This window comes from Athene noctua, chromosome 13 (genome assembly GCF_965140245.1).
Source record: "Athene noctua chromosome 13, bAthNoc1.hap1.1, whole genome shotgun sequence".
In the NCBI taxonomy this organism is placed as follows: Eukaryota; Metazoa; Chordata; class Aves; order Strigiformes; family Strigidae; genus Athene; species Athene noctua.
The window spans coordinates 6,430,155-6,444,381 of record NC_134049.1 but is presented as its reverse complement, the minus strand read 5'-3'; positions in this window follow the sequence as shown (position 1 = coordinate 6,444,381).

Here is a 14,227-nt window from a genome sequence, read left to right as displayed (position 1 = left end):
GAGCTCCCCTCTTCATGCTGGTTTGACTTCATCCTGGAAGCTGTAAATGGGAATCTAATCTTCAATACTGCGTTCCCCTGGGCAAAAGGAGGAGCAGAAAGACCTATCACCTTGCTGGATGTGTCCAACAAAGGTATCACCAGCCATGATAATGTCAACTACATGATTTGCGTGATAGGTAGCATTGCTTATAATGAGAGTGACAACTTGACATAAAGACCAAGGGAGACCTGCCCATTTCGGTTTGCTTGGGTTTTTTTTTTTTTTTGTCAACACTCTGCATGTAGGGTATGTAATTAAACAACTGACACTTCATTTTTTTCACTGGTGGGACTGTACAGAGCAATGTCTTCTATGCAAGAGAACAGATTTATCAGTACTGCACTAGAAACATTTCTACAACAGTCACTTATCTTTCTCTTGAGAAGTTTCTGTATTTTTTGGCAAGGATTACTCAAAGTGCAGCAGAATAGGCACAAACATTTTAAAATACCCAATGACATTAATACCCATTAATAATTATACATTAATACTTTTGATGATGAAATTGAACCCATGCATCTGCTGTATGTTTATATGAGAAGCTCAGAAAGCTAATTTCCCAACATCTGTTAAATGCTGCTTCATACAGTACGTCAAAACAAAACTAAACAGACCATCCAGTTACAGGCCAGCTAGCATATACGTTTCTATAATGCTGGTCTTGTTTTAATTATAGCCTCCTTGGGGCAGGGACCATATCTTCTTTTTTTTTTTTTTTCCAAATACGAACAACTACAGCAGAGAAGTTAAGTAAGTAATAGTATAAAGCTGTTATTAAAAGTGGTTGTAAGATGACAAGGAGCTGAAGGAGAATTGGTGCAAATAATCAGAGATACAGGCATATGAAATCTACTCATAAACCAGCACCAAATAGTAAACTCTTAGTGTGAGGTAAGAAGATGCAGCTGCCCAAGTAATTCTGACGTTAATAGGAGTTGCTAGGAGAAGAGCCCACAAACCACACTGCTGTACCTGTGGGTCTGACAAACCCACAGAGGGGAATAAGAATTATACATGGCAGTATTTATTTTTATATGTATATATTTAGACATTTAATTATATGGCATACTGGTCAAAAATACCTAACTAACTGTTAGCATAAACCCCGTTTGCAAAAGTGACACCAGTCCTCAGAAACTGAAGAGCTGTTTCTGCAGCTTGTTCACGTTAAAACTGCTAGGAACTGTGTTGCACATACCTTTAGAGACCTTAGTATGACTGAGAAAATCACTTTCAAAAATGGCATTTAGCTGTTTTTAAAATGTTACCTGTGGTATTTACAAAAACATCAAATCCCTAATCAAAATGAAAGTGAGAAAATTCTGAGTAAACAAAGCACTGAATTCAAGTATGACTTATCTTTCCTTTATGGGCAAAACCTCTTAAAACTCCTAAAATGCTAATTAGCAGGCATTATTGTTATAGGTTCTCTAAAAGATTAAACCCAGCAGTTTGTAAAATCCCCGTCAGACAGCAATTTCTATCCTTCCTCTCTGGTTTCCTACCACTCCTCTTGCTTGGGCTTTCTGCCTCTTCTATATCCTGAAGAAACAACTGAGCAGTTGTTTGGGGAAAAGTTTAAGGTTCATCAGCTTTTCCTGTCTTTTTGCTGACAATTTTGGCAGCATTAGTTTAGGCAGAACACCCAAGATGTATTATAGTCTCACAAATAACCAGTGAATTTAACTGACCATGGAAAGAGGAATATTTTGCCATATAAATATATGTGTATGAATATACATATACATAGAAATAAAAATCAAAAGGCACTATATGCACACTAGGTACTTTAATGCTGACAGGGAAATAACATGTGGTTCAGGGTACGTAGGAGAACAATTTTTCCTCGTCTAAAAATATTAATTGATCTCTTTTGAAACTACCTGAACTAATTATTTCTTTCAGCGTAATCTTAAGTGGTAGGGGACATGTTCAGGTCTGATTACAAACGTGTCCAAGACATCATGTGATAATCCAGAATAATACTCTAGGTACACTTACTGCTTCACCATGCCCCCTTTTTTCTTGTTCATCATCATTCCCCTTCTGCTTGCTGCACAATTGTGTGCCCAAATCCAGCTGGCCTCAGGTTCTTCTCACAGGATCACAGAGAAACTAAAAGGTTGCCTAGAGATGGGCCAACTTATGAGCTGTGCTCTTTGCTCCTCCTAAGTCAGTGTGATAATTCTTTCTAGAACATGTTGAGTAGAGGACCTAGATCACTTTACTGTGTGATCAATAATTCATAATTACAACAAAAGCAACTTTCATCCTTGGTGGCATTAAGTCCTGTAACTGTTTTCTGATTTTGCTAACAAAAGGGCAGTTGAAATTTGCTCTTCAAAATTTTCTTATTGAAACACCAGCTTTGGATCAAACCAGGAATTCTGGCAGAAGTCACCGTGTTGTACAAAAATATTTATGACCAATAGAACATTTTCAGACCTTAAATTGAACAAATGTTAATAATTTGAGCAAGTTGCTGTGGTATTGGTAAAATTTTTTGGAAGTCCCAAGCAGGCATAGTTGAAGCCTTCAGCATTCAAACTTTAAGTGAATGGGCAGCTTGGAAGGTAACTACAGAGTGCCTGCGGCCTCATTGCCTACAGAGGGGAAACCAGCCAGAATAAAGGGGAAGGTCTGAGCACGAAACTACAAACCTTGTCGACTTAGTGCAGTTAACTCTGGCCTAGCAAGTTCCTGAAGAAAGTGGTCAGCTGTGGTAAGCACTGAGACAAGCATCAGAGGAAGGGCAGTCAGCCAGCGAGTAGGTTGTCACAGAGCTGCATGACATTACAAATTCATGCTTATCCCTATTGTGAAGTAATATGTATAATAGATCAAAACTACAAAAATGGGGGGGACACTGATTTCTTATATACATGGTAAACTGATGCGGCTCAGGTGAGGGGCAGTAACCAATTCCGTCTTTTGTTTTTATGGCACCATTGTAGATCTGTGATCATGGTAGATAGAGGTAAAGAGCAAAAAGAGTACCTAGGCCAAAAAACCCCGATGATTGAGCTTTGTATCTCCATCTGCTGTTTCAAACAAGGACAAAATTCCTTCCGTTTCCTTAGCTAATACAGATAATGGCAATTCTGCACTTTGCATCATGTGCCTTTTCATCCCTCATTTACCATATCTGTGTATCAGCATCCCTCCCTGTTAAATGGGGCTAACTCTTTCCTAAAGGAAGATAGTATTCTGTGGATGTTTCTTAAGTGCTCAAAAGAACAACACTGAAATATATTACAAAGACAATGCTATCATTGTTCATAAGAGTTTTGCCATTCTAAAATTTACCATAAAATTTGTCTGCATATATTTGCTCTCAAATGGCACCAAATTTCACAGGTTGAATTAACAGGTCTCAATTTTGATTGTTATCCGTTTGAACAAACAAAAATTCTCTGGATTTATTCCCTTTTTCCCACATTTCTTTTTCAGACACAAATGCCAATTTGTTTAAAAGGGATCCGTGTAGCGATCACAATAATTACAATGTATGACCTTTGATACAACATAGCTTAGTGTTCTCACTGAAAATTTCGATGCTTCCAGAAGTACTTGTAATTTCATATTTTCCTCTGTCCCATGCTAATTAATATCTAACTATATATCAACTGATTGTGCCATGTTAGGCGGTTGTGGAATTTTGTCCTTAAGTGCTAACTGATTTTAAACAGTATCACACTTTGGGACTAGTGAATGGTTTCTACTGAACACTAAGCTTTATACAGCCTTCAGAAACACCAACACAAATTCCTGCTGCCTATGAAATTAGCTTAACAAGGATTTGGGGAGTAACCATTTGCACTATATGATTGATGTGTGCAACCTTTTCATCTAAGCAGTTATTTCTGAGAACAGAACGTTCATTCATCACAGAAAGAATTGAGGCAAAGTAGATTTATACCACATATTTGGCCTGTTACACGACACAACCATTAGCTGTTTGGTTTTAGAAGTTAAACATTACATATAAGCCAACACGTGGTGAAGGTTTTTTGGTCAGTCCATGTAACCTATAGCAATTTTAGGATTTCTGCAATAACACAAAGTTCATATTGTAAAGAAGGATGTTGTCAGAATTGGTATAAATGCACAATAATGATTTTTCAAACATATTTGAAGCTATTCTATGAAAGAGAACTTATTAACATGCTGGGGTAGGTCAGCAATTTTTCCAAATGAACAGTGTAATTAAGTGAGCACAATCCTCCTGTGTAACTGTCATGAAGAGAGCATTCATCACCTAGATTTCTTATGCCTGCAGCATAACAGCATCGTTGGCTAAGGCAGGCTTCCTGCTGGTGGGACAATGAAGTTGAAACTGAACTGATAGGCAATGAAAGGATTCTTAAAGAGTTTGGAAACACATCCATGAAAACAAAATTACAGAGGAAAAGAAGGACACAAACTAAAGCTGTTCAAAATATATTTAAACTTGCAGAACTCTCTCTCTGGGGAGAATTCAGTATGATATTTAGGTTTTGCAGGTGAACATAGGTTATTTTCCCCACAGAAAGAAACAATTAGCATCTTTACAATTTAGTAGGCAAATATAGCCATAGTTAGAGTGTTCAATAACAGACTATGAAATTTTGTGTAGATATTTTTCTCCCTTGTTGATCAAAGTTAAAAAAGTTCACTTGAAAGAGTGTTTTAGAGATCAAAGAAACCCGCCTTTGCCACAGTTGAAGCCGGTTTGCCTCATATAGTTCCTGTTACTGTGAAAAGATCTTGGCATGATAAAGCCACTAGTTATGGAATTAAAAGTGTACTGGCTTTACATCTCAGAATTCATTGATCTATGTAACATTTGTATGTTGAGTACGATCGGGGTAACACCTAACAATTTATAATTAATAACTTCACTTAGGTAAAGAAAACAAACCATTAGTAAGGTTATTTTACCTCATTTTGCCAACTACTACATGACATTCTTCCAACCCAGAAAAACATTAATGCAAAAATACAAATGGCTGGGCAGGGTTTTGAAAAAAAGAACTAAACAGAAACATAGCTCCCAAAATTGGTTATGAGAGTATTAATTGTTAAAAATGAGATTAGCCACTACGCCCCAAACAGTATATCGCTGCTGTGGTAAATTGCATAGAGCAGAATAAACATTCCAGGGAGTTCTAATTACCTTAATGATGAACTTTCATTTAACCATATTTCTGATTCAAATGCATCTGCCTTCAGATCCCAGTCCTCTGAATTCTTCCTCAGGAAGGTATGCACATAGACAGCAAAATCACATTGCAACAATCTGCTGGAAGAAAATAAACCAAATTCTTTAGTCTCGCTGCAAAACACGCTCCTCAGACTTCTTATAACTGTTTTCTGAACTCTTTCCACCTTGTTAACATCTATGCTAGAAAGAGTGCATGCCAGAATTGGACATAGAGTAACTTGTTTAATGCTTTATTCAGTAGTAAGGATGCTGTTCCTCCTTGATGCTGTTTGGCATGTGCATCTGTTTTCAAGGCTGCATCCAAGGCCACGGCAAGGGTGGGTGGCCTAGGGCTAGCTGGAGAAGAGTTGCATCCTCCAACCCCTCTCCTCATTTCTCTTTGCTTGAGCTGTCTGAGACCAGCACAAGCTGTTCCCCTAGAGTCAAGGAAACAGGGAATGGTTAAGTGAGATTGGATGAACAGAATGTGCTTGGCCTCAGTATTTAGGCTGAGAAACTTGAGAGCTGCTTTACTGAATTCAGCTGTTAGTGAATTACTGCACACTGCTCTTGGGATCCTGGAAGGACTCTTCTAGAGCACTGAGATTATGATTTTCTTTCTCCTGCCATTCTGCTGCTGTACTGTAAATGCTAGCTTTGCCTATAGCTGCTCTGGCTGTACTTGTCCATACAGAGTTTTAATAGCCAATTGCCATTAAATTCTTCAATAAAGTCATTAGAATAGTGGATAAAAGTAAAATTTTAGAGGTATAACCTTCCTGTATACTTTCAATGGCATAAGGTGTTTAAGGGTAAAGAATAGCTGAGCACTAAGAAAAATACTATGGCCCAAAATAGTGAAGACTGAATAAAAAATACTAGTTAATGGTTAGTTTCAGCTGGGAAGGAGAGAGCTCAAGACCTACACCAAAACTGGGGTTAATTTAATATATTTACTATTCATCTGGAAAGCAAGCATACAATAGCAGAGACAGCATAATTGGGAAATTATATGTGATTGTTTAGAAAAACCACAATTTAAAAAACAAAACCAAAAATAACCCTAAAGGAAGGAACTGGACAAGATGGCAGCTGAAATTTATGTAGGTAAGTGTGAGGTGATGTGTATTGAAAGGAACAGTTTGACTATTCATATACACTGATGGTTTGCAAAATCACTCAAGAAAAAGAACTAGGCGTTACTGTGGACAGCTTAGTGGAAACTTCTACTCAGTGCACAGTAGTGGTCAAAAAAGCAAACAAGATGTCAGGCTATATTGGAGATGGATTGGAGAATAATACTGGAAATACTAACAATGCCATTGAATATATCAGTAATATATTCTTCTTTTTAAGATTAGCTTATTTTGCTTTCATTATCTGAAAAGAACTAGGAATAACCTGGAAAAGGAGTTAAAAGGGATTTAGGGGCATAGATAAACTTCCCTAAAGATTTTTAGAGGTGTCATGATTTTGACAGCCTTCAATGTAAGTTTTTTTTTTTTTCTCTAAACAACTTCTCTGCTCCTCAGTTTATCAGTTTGTAAACAAGGATAGTGGGAGCCACTGACATTTGTCATATCTACTGACATGAATGGATGAAGAGTGGTGTACAGACTGTGGATGAGCTGCTTCTGAGCACAAGGCCTGAATGTAAATTCCCTGATGCTCTAGAGAAAAAGGGAACAGGTCAGCTCCTCGCTGAACCTCTTCTCTGCTCTCCCCCGAGCCCAGTCTGCAGGGTCCAATCCAGCACCACATCTTATCCAGCTTAGGCTCAGCTGATGCCTATACCCAGCACCTTCTATTGAATCCTTACCAACTTCTTCAAATCCAGCCTAGTACCCTAACTTGAGACCTTTCCTCCTTTAACCCCTTCCTTCCCCTCATGACCTGCACTTACACATCTGAACTACCCTCTGCTGCTTCCACAGTCTCACACCAGTTACCCCACTGCTCCCCTCACAGCTTTTTAGCCCACTTTCCCCTCACAACAGGCATAGCTCACCAGTTTAGCTCCTTCAGTGTCTGCTGTCAGGATTATCAGCACTGCTGGACATCTCTTAATTTGCCTCCCCTGCAGTGCCTGTACAGAGGGCCACTTGCCCAGGTTCTGCAGACCGCTGATAGAAGTGCGGGATGCTGTAGACATTATCAATTACTATTCATGGTAAACAAGAGAAACTAAAATCAGAGGTTAATTTACAGCAGAGAAACACCTCCACACACATGCACATCACCCGGTTTAAGGCTATAGCATGCCTCAGTGCATATATTGCTTAGATATTAATTAAGACAGAAGATTTCTGTCCTATTTACTTGACATGCCAAGCCGAAAGCTGTCCTGTGGATTATGGACAATGATATGTACCAACCTCTGTGGTTCCTAGGGTAGAGTGCTTGCTATAAACAGATGTCAGATTTGTAAATTTAACATTATTTAGTCTGAGGGTAAGTGAGGAAAATGGGAAACTCGTTTGCCCAGCAGTGGGAGGGTGTGGAGTGTTGTTTTCTGCTGAGGATTTTTATTTTTATTACTAAACTCTTGAGAGCCTAGAGATGTCACAAGGTCCTTTTACTGTTCTGGGCTCTGAAACCAGAAGGGGAAAATATGAATTGATGCAGTTTTATATAACTTACAAATGTGTTTAGCATTTTCTGTGACAGTGAACGCAGTCCGAAAATTTAACTGTTTCCTTTGTGAACTTTATTTTGTTTGTCTGGAAGTTTGCTCTGCTCCAGCAGAACTGGCAGTAGTCTAGTCCAGAGCAGGGGCAGGACATTTTCCCACATAAGTAAAATAAATTCTAATTACAATAAAAAGGGGAGGAAAAGAGAAAAATTAATGTTATGCTGTGAAATGGCATTATTACCTCTCTAACAGGAAGCATATGGAATAGTAGCACACATCTAGGTCTGAGAGCCAGGAATAAATCAGAGCTAGTCTAGACATGCTGATTCCAGCTGTGGTCCTGAAACAAGCTGTTAGGGCTAGAATTTGATTAAGTCTAATACCCATCTGGAGAGGATGATGAACGAAAGCAAACACTGTCCCATCAGAGTTGTGCTAGAGGTACTTGTATAATGGCTGGAACACAGGCAGGAGAACAAGGGTTACCCATTGTAATCCCTCTTTCTAACAGTGACTGGATCTGCAGCCAGCATCAGAAATCAGGGTGGTATAACCTGTAAAACAGTGACTTATCATGTAGCCCCATTCTTTGCAATATAGAAAAAGGAGCAGAAGAAATTTTGTTACTTAGTCCTGTTTTCCACTTCAGTATAGCCCTCACTCATGACTTTGGGCTTTCCCCACTGTGGCTATAACATTTAGTTAGCTGATATTTATAAGTAACCAGAAGATGGAAATCCTACATATTATCTATTTAGGGTAACTATCACAAAAAGACATAAATAAATGTTGACCAATGATACAATTTCAGAGGGCAAAGCACTAACGGAGTGTTACAAACCCTCACAAAAATACCTCCTCTCTCCTCCTGCCTCCGCTCACTTCCCCAAAACACTGAATCCCTGTCAAGTGATCTGATATGAATAACATTTGCACCTCCTTTACTATTATCTTATTTTCACACAGCAAAAGGATCGTGGTTTGTGTCTGTTTGCTTTAGCTTGATTTCTGCCATCCTCAGACAAAACTCTTCCCTCCACTACACAGACTTTATTCACCAAAAAAAAAACCCTCCCAAAGCCCTTGCAGACTTTATGAAAGGCGTTTTCACTCACTTGGGTTAAATGAGCACTGTGTGTTTTCTTTCTTCTATTTTTTTTTTTTTTTTTTTGGGGGGGTGGTGGTGGTGTAAAAAGTAATAAATGAATCATTTCAACTTTGGTCAAGAAGTTTAGGTGTTGTATTTGTACCATGCAACTACATAAACACAGAATGAGCCAGTTAACCAATGAATTGCAGGAATGAGAAGCAATGAGATGATCTAAAACATTTTAACACATTTTCCATATATTAGCCCTTGGACTAGTTGTGTTTTGCTTTCTTACAACAGACACAAGTCAGTAAAAGTCCAAAAGGAAAGTCTGAGGTTTTACGTTTCTGTTTGTGGTACAGGAAAAGGGTTACGATCTCAGTGGTTGATTCAGTGAAATAACATCTCTTTTATACACATCTGCCTAGCAAGTAGGGCGGTAGTTGGAAATACCCAATCTAAAGCATTAAAGATTTGCTGGCAAATAGCAAGGCATTTTCTGCAGAGGAAAAGTTGTTATATTGAGTAGTCACTTTGAATGCTTAGGAGTTACAGTCAAATATCCAAACACTGTGGAGTTACACTGCATTTATTATTTTGTCAAGTATTTCACACACTGGGAATTGACTCTACTGCATATTTCATATCCAAAAAGGCACGATAAAACTGGACTTAAATAAGAAGATACTTGGCAATGGTAAGTGATATTTTTATAGCAAATTATTAGGCATCATACAGCTGTTTTTACATGTCAGTATGTATCATTTTCAACGGCTTTAATTTCAGAATTTAAAAGAGAAAAGAGGTTAAACCAGAGATATTTCACAAACTATGTTTTTGTCTGTCTATTCACTGTCATTGCTGGTTTCTTTTTTTAATTATATGAGAAATTTGAAGTAAATTATTGTTATTCAATAATCAGCATTATGACTTAAACCAGAGATGCTTTACATGGAAGTACCTTCATTTAGGATGCTTTTAGTTGGCTGTATAATATTTATCCTATTTCTCCTGACACATATAAAAGCCAGCAGTGTGGACCAGAGACATTTGTGAGTTTGTAGCTTTCTTCATGTTTGAAGGCCTCTCTAAACCTGCAATATTATAAGAGAAAAGGAACAAAATCACAAATCAAATGATTAATTACTCAAAAACATTTTAAATCAACAAAATCTCACTGATCATTAATCTTCATAAATAAGAGAAATTAATTAATTTAAAAAACAGATGAAAAGGACAAGATATGGGATTTTAAAGTTTTTTCAGCTTTTGGTAAGTCTATTTTTTCCAGAATTGTTTCTAACCTTTCTACTCATTTCTGCTATGTAACTGCAGGCTATATTCTTTAAATACCTTATTTTTCTTTAAAGAAACAATGCCAAAAAAATGCATTTCTCTGTAAGAGCTAGATAGGGGTAGTATCTAATCCTCTGAAAACACATCCACATTTCCAAACCATTTTAAAATTAAACATTGATATAATTATCTACTACAGTTTCAGAGCATAGTTCCAAGCAAGATATCCAAATGCACTATTTACTTGAATCTCTGTATGAACTAGCCTATACAGGAAATCAGTAAATTGCTCCGGAGTCTCAGCCTCAAAGGGGATACGTATTTGTTTAGTCATATGCTATAAATAACATCTGTAGACTTGAAACCTCGCCAGCATTATTAATGCAGTGTTCACTTAATAGTATCCTTTATTATGAGCCTCATTAGCAACTGATTCATACAAGCCTAGAGGAAAAGCGTGCAGGCTAGTATAGCACACACGTATTAGGATATATTAGCCATACTGCCAGCGTAACCTCGTTTGTCATGGAGCTGGTATGCTCCGAGCTGAGCACACACCTCCTGGCCAGCAGCCCCTTGGGAGATGCAGCCAGCACAGAGGCTTCTGGTGCACCCCTCGCTGCTCCTCTGCGAGGGATTGCCATCAGGGTGGAGGTGGGGACAAAACACACCCCTCTTCCCCCACCGTACCAGCCTGGGCTGACAGAAAGCTGTGGGGCTGTCAGATTGCTTCAGTTTATGCTGAAGGACTGACCCAACAGATGATGGCAGCTTCAGCACTTTCACAGCTCTTTGCTGTTAGAGAGCACCAGGGATGTGATGTGCTGCTTTTATTTGCCTAGTACTGTTGGAGTATTTCTGCTGTCTATGTTACAACATGACACATACTGGACACTGTAAAATAACTTGCGTGCTTTATCATATGGAATAAACTTTATATGTGATAGATTCAGTATAATCTGAGATGGGTTGGTGTAGGATATCATTACTTGACACCAGCAAATTCTTATTGTTTTCTGAGTTGTTAACTGTTTTGTTTATTGTCCCATTATAAAAACACCATTTAATTATCTTACAGTTCTTTTCATCAGAGAAATCCCTGCCCCCCACATACAACAAAGAAGGCAACAGCCACAACCCATTTTCACTGATGAAGACAAGGAGTGAAGTGAGGGAAAGTAAAGTTATCTAAGGTCAAAACAGCAGGTCACTATCAGAGCTGGAGGGAGATCTCCAGATCCAATACAGTGCTCTTTCAAAACATGAGCTGGGGCAGATTGTTACTGCTTTATAGTGAGTGGTGTGTATTAGATGTGATTGGTCAGGTTCAGTTATAGGTAGTTTACACCTTTGCCCAAGATTAATGCTGAGTCTAAACTGATAATTGTCAAAATCTTAATTTTTTTCCTCTACTCATTTTATGCATTTAGGGTCCTTCATTTTTGCCAAAAATAGGAAGAAAACAACTTTAAAACTCCTGTTCTTATATGCAACCCTCCAAAGGTCTGGGCATACTTACCTCTTGAATGTTTATTTGAGTCAAGTCTTTTAAGATTCACTCCACAAATTAGAAGACAAGATTTATAATCAATTTAAAAGATGTTGAAGAAGAAAGAAGGAACCAGAAAGAAAATCCTGGGTTATGTTGACGGTTGTCTTAGAACACGATTTTGGACAATTACTTGGGACTTAAATTCCAGAAGAGGATGTTTCTTTTGGGAAATCCAAACTGAGAGAAAGGATGCAGTATTAATTATTCTGGAGAGATGATTAGATATTCTCTGGATCAAAAATGAACATACATAGGGAAAGGACACTAGAAAATTTGACCTCCCTGAGCACATCTCTGCTGCAGGGTCAGGGTCATCCAGTGGCTGCCCTCAAGACCAAGCCTACTGTAGTACAGGGCATTGTGTGAGCTGTTTTACACATTCACAGACATACAAGCTTTTTGTGGATATCCAGAGAGCCTTTCCAGATAGTCTATTCACAAGACAGCCATGTGTCTGGAGGCGATCTGTCAACAAAATCCAATCCTATAGCTGCTTTTGTCCCCTCCATCATCTGCAAAATAAATATAGTACCTGTCATCTGAGTTATACCAATTTCTTAGGGATTAAGGTATCACTTGTACCACCTAATACCAATACCAACTTAATCACTTACTAACTGGTAGGCCTGGACTACAGACACTGTGGATTTAAGTTATTTTTCCAATGTTTAAACTGAGATCATCACAAAGACCCAAAAGCAATCAAATATTAGGTCATGCACTAAAGTTCCAAGACACCTCTCACTTCATGGTCCCACTTAGTGATCTTCACAAACAATGCTGGGAAGTGATTACGGCCATAACAGTAATAGTCAAGCTCTTTTGGACAGATACAGAAATAAAAGCAAATGAGTATCAGGACACAGCAATGTTTAAAATAATGGTAACTACCAGTGTAACAATCTATCAGATGGACTAAATCTATTCACCTTTACAGTAGTTCCATTCATATCTGGCTGTGGAAGGAGTAAAGAGAAGACAGCAGCAATGAACATGACAGAATCCAACACGGACTCACAACAAAATGTGAAAACAGACAGGTCTAAATACACATTTGATACTGAATTCATGAAAAATATGGAGAAATTTTTCATATGATTTTTGCATGTAGAGTAAGTTCATTTTTCTTTTACCCTTTTTTCCTGATAAATCATAGTTTTGACAATTGATAATTCTCCTTTCATTCAACCTAAAGGGCCCCTTATGTCAGCATAAGGTTCAGGGGAATATAAATCAAAAAGACTGCAAAGTCAGATGAAAAAGGAACATTATGTGACTGGAAATGTGGAAAGAAGAGGTAAAGTCATAACTTTCTGAAATATTTGTTTTAACTTAGAATGATGCCATACAGGGGAGCTCACACAATGTTTTTACTACTCTGGTGCTACAGTAAGTTATAAACTGTGCATCGGTCAACAGCTTTAAAAAAAAAAAAAAAAAAAAAAAAAAGATGGACCTTTTCTTCAGTACCAGTTATTTAACAACTTCATAGTTGACACAAATATTTCATAATGTTTCTCTAAGCCTAACATAATCTCTTACACATAGTCTATATGCGCAGTGCAAAGATGCTAAAATAACAAAGACAACCGACAGCACTTTATTAAAAGGTTACCATTCTTTCTGTGACTCCGATACCACACCATGGCTACAGTCAGTGCTCTTTACACTGATGGTGCTGGAGGTTTTCAATCACACGCTCACAACACAATACTTATATAGATCACATAGGCTACTTTTTCTGTAAGCAAAACACTGTATGCATACAGTAACGTATTCTTCACAGAGTTCCAGGATATGTCCTCAAGAAGAGGTAAAAATCCTTTTTGATGGGTGTTCACTTAGTATTAGACCCTCTTCCATGGAACAATTTTAGCAGTATTTTACAGCTTACCTCTAAGGCACTGCGGCAAGTAAGGACACCAGAATAACGTTAGTAATCACGCAGAGGATGAGTGCATGTCATGCAACACAAACGTATTGGGAAAGACAAGCTCTAGGAACTTTTATTAACTCACAGGAAGGCAATTTACTGGGAAATAGTCTAGAAGGCTGCAGAGCTGGATATCATTATGAAAGAGTCAGGTAATAAAGTTCACGAATGGAATTGGATTTTAAAAAAAGGATCTGAAGAAAAAGGAGGAGATCCAAACATATGAAAGCAGCATGAAGCTGAGAGAAAGGAGGGGCAGAAGAAGAAAAGATAAAAGTATGTAGAAGATAGAGGATGACATCAGTACAGAGATCAATGAGAAAAGGATTCTACAGAGACTTGAAGATCAGGATATTTTTCCTAGTACAAGAACTGAACAAGTCTTAAAGGCAGTGAACTTAAAACAATTACAAGTACATTTTTGTGTAACACATGAAACTCATTGCCTCTGGATACTCTTGAAATCAAAAGCTTAATGGGAGCCAGAAATGGATAAATTA